Here is an 8,028-nt window from a genome sequence, read left to right as displayed (position 1 = left end):
CTACAGTCAACGTCTAACATTTCAAATGAAGAAAGGAGTACGTCGGTTATATCGAAAGTTCTTTGCAGAAGCTTTCGATCACATGTGAATCTTTGCCGTTAGTTTGATTTGTGAACACTGTGTCGGGGAGGTGGTGTGCCCATTGTTTGGGTAAATGCTCAGCTCCCCGCAATGTGAGAAGTAAAACACAGACTGTTCATCACGGGATTTAAACACACAGCTGCTTCGTTCAGTTGGTGACAGCGCGGTGTGAATAACATTACACTGATATTTTTACAACATAATCTAGAGATTTCCATCCAGGTTTTAGTCACATCAAACTGCCACGCAATGATGTTATGGCCTCACTAAACTATAATAACGTGAAGATCGCTGGGATGATTTTCTACATCCGACTGCAATATAAACACAGATCATTGCTTCCAGTTTTGGTGGAACAAAAGACATCACATTGATGGAAAATTACAGTTAGTGCAAACACAGCTAGCCATCGATAACTATTAATCCTGTTCAATTCAATGGCCAAATTTCAATTCAGAAACCAAGTGCACTCGGCTGCTTGTAACATAGACAACATGACAAAATGGCTCATAGGAGGAGAAATGGGACATTGAGGAGAAGTGAAATGTTTGCTTTTGGTCACCTCCACAATTGTTAGAAAAACAGGTTGAAAGGATTCTTAAAAGGTGTGGTGACATTGACATTGAATGTGCAGGTGTGAATACCAGTAAGTTGTGAAAATAAATCAAGAACTTGTGGTTTTTAACAAAAAGAGCAGTTCACTGATATTCATGGCATCGTCTCATTTGGGAGTGATGATTCTGTCTCAGGTTTGCTGTTGTGTTGCAGCGAAGCCCAGCACCAGCAGAACGAAGAGGACTGAATATTTGACTTGGGGACATTGCATCCCTCCGGTCCCAATATCGAAGTGGTGAGGCATAACACTTCAGACAGCGCAAAGTGAAGACCACTTTCTAGTGGAAGAAAAAGACATTCCTTATTTCTGAAAGAACTGGGAAACAGAAGAGGGGATGAAATCTGATTTGGGAGCTATTTCCTATTTGTTGAGGATGTTGCTTCATCACAGTCTTGGTTTAGAGCATAAGCTCTTCATCAGGAATAAAGGGTGGCCCAAGGGGGCTGAGAGATAAATGGGAAGGAAGTGGGGCTGGAGGGAAGGCAGCTGGGAGTGCAATAGGTAGATGGAGGTAGGGATTGATGGTGATAGGTCAGAGATGAGGGTGAAGTAAATAGGTGAGAAGCAAGGTGGACAGGTATGACAGGTCAAGAGGTTGGTGTCGAATTGGAAGGTTGGATTGGGGACAAGGTGGGGGAGAGGAAATAAGGAAACTGATGAAAACTGCATTGATACCATGTGGTTGGAGGGTCCTAAAGCAGAAGTTGAGGTGTTTTTCCTACAAGTGTCGGGTAGCAAGAAGTTGGCAGTGGAGGATGCCCAGGACTTGCATGTCCTTGGTGGAATGGGAGGGGGAGTTAAAGTGGTAAAAACAATGACTGCAGATGCTGAAAACCAAATACTGAAATAGTGGTGCTGGAAGAGCACAGCAGTTCAGGCAGCATCCAACGAGCAGCGAAAGCGACGTTTCAGGTAAAAGCCCTTCATCAGGAATAAGGCAGTGAGCCTGAAGCGTGGAGAGATAAGCTAGAGGAGGGTGGGATAAAGTGTTCAGCCACACGGCGGTGTGCCGGTTAGAATTAGAGTCCAAGAGTTGTTCCCTGAAATATTCGGTTAGTTGGCATCCAGTTTCCCCAATGTGGATGAGACCATATTGCGAGCAATGGACATAATCTTATAAATAGATTGCATAAGTCTTAGCCTGCCAGAATTATTTTCTTTTATTAAATTAAAGAAAATTTTTATTCAATTGGATGACTGCATGAAACGGTTTGTTGGTCAGATTTGAATCATCACTCCCAAATGAGACGATGCCATGAATATCAGTGAACTGCTCTTTTTGTTAAAAACCACAAGTTCTTGATTTATTTTCACAACTTCCTGGTATTCACACCTGCACATTCAATGTCAAACTCTGACATCAGAAATTAAATTACAGCATTAATTTTGACTTGAAATATTCGAACAAACAAATTAATAGCACACAGTGAATCGCAAGTCTGATTAATCTGAAATTAAATTTGACCAAAAAAATATAAAATCAAGATGGGAGATAAGAAATGGGGGAAGGGCAGAGGGCAAGAAATGCAGCATCATAGAAAGTGCTCCCCCAGAGTGTGCATTTTGCCAACTACCACTGCTAAATATAAACACTCTGATATGATTTTTCAGTTTTAATGTAAACCATAGCCCCATACATTAGGTACCATTTAAATGAGTTAAAAATACAAGCATTGAGCAAATCCAGATTCCAGCCTTACCCCTCCTTCTTGGAGCTTGGACCTTCCTCCAGCTCCGGGGGGTTGTTGAACTCCTGGGCTCCAGCGGCCACGCCTCCACTGAAGAAGCTTTGGGAAGCAGATGCAAAGGCAAGATGCAGAACAGAGAACCTTTGTATATGAAAGCAGCTTACAGAGACATTGAGCAATAGAATCACATGGTTTTTACCCATCGTCCTCTGGGTTATCTACCCAGCACACTCTCGCAGCAAGTCTCTACTTCTGTGCTCCCAGCAGCTGGATCGTGGATCAGTTTAAAGTAGGTCCTATATCTCTGATTACATCGGTACACAAGGTAGTGAAGAGAGGTTTCAGCGCACTGGCCTTCATCAGTTAGGGAACTGAGTATAGATGTTGGCAAGTTATGTTGTAGTTATACAGGACGTTGATGAGGCCGCATCTGGAATATTGCGATCAGCTTTGGTCCCCTTGGTGTTCTGACTTCTGACTTCTTCAACTCTGGGTTTGTGTTGAACTTGATGGGATACTTTGTTCAACTCAGCATGTTTAAACAGTATCTCTCAGAGGGATTCATCTGAAACTTTTCAGGAGGTGAGCTCAACAAGATTGAACTGTTCAAAGTTACTTGGACTCTATTTTAAACTTACATCAGAACCAGTAGTCAGAGACACGTACAGCATGGAAACAGACCCTTCGGTCCAACTTGTCCATGCTGACCTGATATCCTATATTAATCTACTCCCATTTGACAGCACCTGACCCATATACTCTGGCAGCTCATTTCATATATATACCACCCTCTGCATGAAGAAGTTGTCCCTTTAATTTGTTTCGCCTCTTACCCTAAACTTATGCCCTCTAGTTCTGGACTCCCCTACCCAAGGAAAGGACATTGTCTATTACACTGTCCATGCCCCTCATGATTTTATAACCGCTATTAGGTCACTTCTCTGCCTCCGATGCTCCAGTGAAAACAACCCCATGCTATTCAGCCGCTCCCTGCAGCTCAAACCCTCCAACCCCCAGCAACATTCATGTAAATCTTTTCTCATAGATAAGTCACTCTTTCAGTCATGAAGAAGGGTTAATACCCAAAACGCTGACTACTCCACATCCTGGTGCTGCCTGGCTTGCTGTATTCTCCCAACCCCCGGCTTGCCAACTTCGGGTTGCAATATGTAGTGGCTACGTGATTACCACTGCAGCCTCACAGTGCCGGGGACCCAGATTTGATTCCAGCCTTGGGTCGCTGTCTGTGAGGAATTTGCACTTTCCCCCAATGTCTGAGTGAGTTTTCTCTGGGTGGTCCTGTTTTCTTCCATAAACCAAAGATGTGCAGGTCATGTGGATGGGCCATGCTTAATTGCCCATAGAGTTAGGTACATTAGTCAGGGGGAAATGGGTCTGGATGGGTTACTCTTCGGAGGGTCGGTGTGGACCTGTTGGGACAAATGGCCTGTTTCCACACTGTAGCTAATCTCATCCAATACTTTTGTTACTAACGAATGGCAGAGTAGGCCAAACTTCTTCTCCGATGGTCTTGCGGTCTTAGGTTTCTCTGGATCATTTCATTGGCAATGTGCAGTCCCGGGCTCAATGAGCAACAGTGTCCACTGAAAGCAAAGCTCATAGAATCATAGAACTCCCACAATGTGGAAACAGGTCCTTCAGCCGAACACATCTGCACTGATCTTCCGAAAACTAACCCACTCAGATCCATTTTCCTCCCCTCCATAATTTGCACACAGACTCCCATGGGTGGAATTATTCCTGGGTTCCTGGTGCCATGAGGCAGCAGTGCTAACCCTGAGCCACCATGGAGTTGTGATTGTGGGGTGTCGGGAAGGCAATTGCAGTCCAGCAGAAGACTAAAACAGCCCAGCTACTCTCCCACTGCACCCACTGTCAGAACTGGCAGGAGGTTCAGACCTGGGAGGTGACTGAAGGCATCATCACTGGTAGGATCTGATTGCTGGGAGAGCTGGTGCCCCCGCTGGTGCTTCCGCAAGTTGTAGGAAAACATGAACCTCTTCCCACACTCGGTCCAGCTGGAGGGCATCTCCCCGGTATGGGCACATTGGTGCTTCAGTAGGGCAGAGGAATTGCTGAAGGCCTTCCCGCACTAAGGGCAGCAGAATGGCCTCCCCTCCTCCGACACTCTCCTCCCCCCCAAACCCCCGTGTGGTCAAGCTGGTGATTCAGCAGTGTGGAGGAGCAGGTAAAGACCTTCCCACATTCGGGGCAGGAGAACGGCTTCTCCCCGGTGTGGATGGACTGGTGCCTCAGCAGGGCAGAGGAATTGCTGAAGGTCTTCCTGCACATAGGGCAACTGAACGACCTCTCTACCATTTGGACACACCAATGGGCCAGTACGTCGGAGGAAAGAGCAATGCCCCTCCTGCAGTTGGGGCAGAAGAACGGCCTCTCAGTGTGGACCCACTGGTGTCTCAACAGGTGGGAAGAACTGCTGAAGGCCATCTCGCACTTGGGGCCGGAGAACAGCCTTCCCCGGTGTGGACCAACTGGTGCGTCATCAGGGCAGAGGAATCACTGAAGGCCTTCCCACACTCAGGGCGGCAGAAGGGCCTCTTCATCTCTGTGGACCCATTGGTGCTTCAGACCCCTTTCAAATTTCACAATATCCTTCTGATTGGAGGGAGACCAGAATTGCACACAATATTCTAAAAGTGGTCTCACCAATGTCCTGGACAGCCACAACATAACTTCCCAACTCCAATTCAGGCAGCATTCAAGCAGCTTCGAAATCGACGCTTCGGGCAAAAGCTTCAGGAATAAAGGCAGTGAGCCTGAAGCATGGAGACATAAGCTTATCTCTCCATGCTTCAGGCTCACTGCCTTTATTCCTGACGAAGGGCTTTTGCCCGAAACGTCGATTTCGAAGCTACTTGGATGCTGCCTGAACTGCTGTGCTCTTCCAGCACCACTAATCCAGAATCTGGTTTCCAGCATCTGCAGTCATTGTTTTTACCTTCCCAACTCCAATACTCAGTCAGAGGATTGGGAACGCTTTCAAAACCCACAAAAAACAAACAGGAAAGAATGGAGGGACAAACCGAATTTTTGAGAGTGAGCTTGGAAGCATCACTGAGAAATCGGCGGACTGGGTTTATTGGGGACGCGTCCTCCTTAAATACACTATATACGTATTTCTCTTGTGGTCTTCGTAGTTTCTCTGTGCTGCAGTGTGTAGTGGCTCGTTGAAATAATGTCCTGATGCAGCTTCGTTTGTGGGTGTTGGGATGATTGCTTCTGTGGTTAAGTATTTGGTTTGTGGGTGTTGTTTCTCTGTAGATGCTAGTTTGAAGTTCCCCATTGACTGTTCGCTCTACTGTGACATCTACGAATGGCAGTTTATTGTTGTTCTCCTCTTTTTCAAACTAGGAGCCCCCCTCAGGCCATAGTCTCACGACTTGGAACACCAATATACAGACTAGTCAAAGGCTTCCACTGAGGACTAAAACAGCAAGTCGAAGATTCACGCCACTCCATTTACTCCATCCAAGAATTCCTAAACACCAAAGACACGAAGATAGAAGAGGATGGAATAATGTTGTCCTTTGACATAACAGCCCTGTTCACATCCATTAACATCAACGTGGCCAAAGAAAACTGAAGACACTACTCGAAGAACTAAAGACGAAATCACAGAACCAACTTCAGCAGCAAAGATAACACTGTCAACCTCGTGGAACTGTGCCTTACCACCCACTTCATATTCAGTAACAAGCCCTACAAACAAATCAACGAAACGCCCATGAAACACTTCTGTCATCAAAAAATGAAACAAATTAGAGGAAACCTACAACACCATCAACAATCTCCTTCCTGGCATAAAATTCACAAAAGAGGAGAACAACAACAAAGTGCCATTTCTCGATGTCACAGTAGAGCGAACAGTCAATGGTAAATTCAAAACAGCCTCTGCAGGAAAGCAACACACGCGAGCCAAGTACTCAGCTACAGAAGTAATCATCCCGACACATACAAACAAATCTGAACGAGGACACTATTTCAACGAACCACAACACAGTGCAGCCACCCAGTGACTACGAAGACCAAAAAGTAACTCTACAGCGCATTTAAGGAGAATGGGGAGCCAAAAAAACACACTGCAAATTGCTTCCCTGACCGGGAATCGAACCCGGGCCGCAGCGGTAAAAGCGCCGAATCCTAACCACTAGACCACCAGGGAGACGGCAGCGAAGTTTGACAGCTCTACTGAAAATTGCTTCCCTGCCCGGAAATCGAACCCGGGTCACGGTATTTAGAAGGCTTCCACCAAAGTTGTTTCTTGTATCCATTGCTCCCGATGCGGTCTCCTCTACATTGGGGAGACTGGAGCCCCGTCGCAGAGTCAAGTCACAGCGTTTGAGGGAACATCTCCAGGACACCCGCAATAATCAACCCCATCGCCCTGTGGCCCAACATTTCAATCTCCCCTCCCACTCTGCCAGGGACATGCAGGACCTGGGCCTCCTCCATCGTCCCTCCCTCCCCACCCGATGTCTGGGGTAAGAACGCCCCAACTTCAGCCTCGGCTACATTCAACCCCAGGACATCGATGTGGACTGCACCAGTTTCCTCATTTCCCCTCCCCCCACCTTACCTGAGTTCCAACCTTCCAGCTCAGCGCTGTCCTCAGGACCTGTCAATCTCCCTTCCGACCTATCCGCTCCACCCTCCTCTCTGACCTGTCACCTCCATCCCCACCCCCATTCACCTATTGTACTCTTTGCTACCTTTGGCCCAGCACCCCCCAATTTATCTCGCCACCCCTGGAAGCGTCCTGCCTCTATTCCTGATGAAGGGCTTTTGCCCGAAACGTCGATTTTCCTGCTCCTCGGAAGCTGTCTGACCTGTTGTGCTTTTCCAGAACCACTAAGATCTAAACTCTGGTTTCCAGCATCTACAGTCGTCACTTTTGCCTACCCAATAAACCCAGTGTGCCGATTTCACATCAACAAACTGACACAAGCAGACACAACGTCTACAGAAACCCTAGCACATTACTTTACATTAAAGACATCTGGGAAATGATGTCCAGACAAATCAACCCTCTCAGCATCATGGTTGCCCACAAACCTACCAACACACTTAAACAGCGGCTAATGAACCTGAAATACCCGATACAAACAACCCGCAAACGAATGTTATTTACAAAATACCATACAAGGAAATATATACATGAACTCTGCCACACAGGTCTCTGTGGCAAGAAATGCTGGGATGAGATAAGGAAGATTTTTTTCAGCCAAAACGAATCGGCACTGACTGGACAGCCATTTAAAATCAACGCTGTCAGCCCAGGATGGAAGACCCGAAGGGATGAACAGTTTTCTTATTTCCTGAAGACTTACAAAGCTGAGACTGGGTTTTGGTGTTTGTTCCCTCTCCACTCCCAGGAGCCGCAGTGGTTGGGGCGGTGAGTTGGGAAAAGTGAAATGTTCCCATGAGCAGCGTGTGGGGCTATTTCAGCTTCCCCTCCTCTGACAGCGCTGTGACTTGACTCTGATGTTCTCAGGGACATTTACTGACGCGAGACAGTGAAAAGAGTCTCGTTCCTGGAGATCGGGAATTCAAACCTTATCCCCGCTTCAGGACAATGAGAAAGATTATTTGGGGTGTGTGAAG

At 46.7% G+C, this 8,028-nt stretch overlaps 1 non-coding gene across 1 annotated transcript; it reads right to left on the bottom strand.

The window, feature by feature from the left end:
- Positions 1-6,517: 6,517 nt before the first annotated feature.
- Positions 6,518-6,589, bottom strand: trnak-uuu (transfer RNA lysine (anticodon UUU)). The gene has a single exon. It is a non-coding gene; the product is annotated as a tRNA-Lys (tRNA).
- Between the last annotated feature and the right edge of the window lie 1,439 nt (positions 6,590-8,028).

This window comes from Chiloscyllium punctatum, chromosome 36 (assembly GCF_047496795.1).
Source record: "Chiloscyllium punctatum isolate Juve2018m chromosome 36, sChiPun1.3, whole genome shotgun sequence".
NCBI classification, from domain to species: Eukaryota; Metazoa; Chordata; class Chondrichthyes; order Orectolobiformes; family Hemiscylliidae; genus Chiloscyllium; species Chiloscyllium punctatum.
The sequence above is the reverse complement of the archived record's forward strand: the minus strand, read 5'-3'. Positions and strand labels throughout refer to the sequence as shown.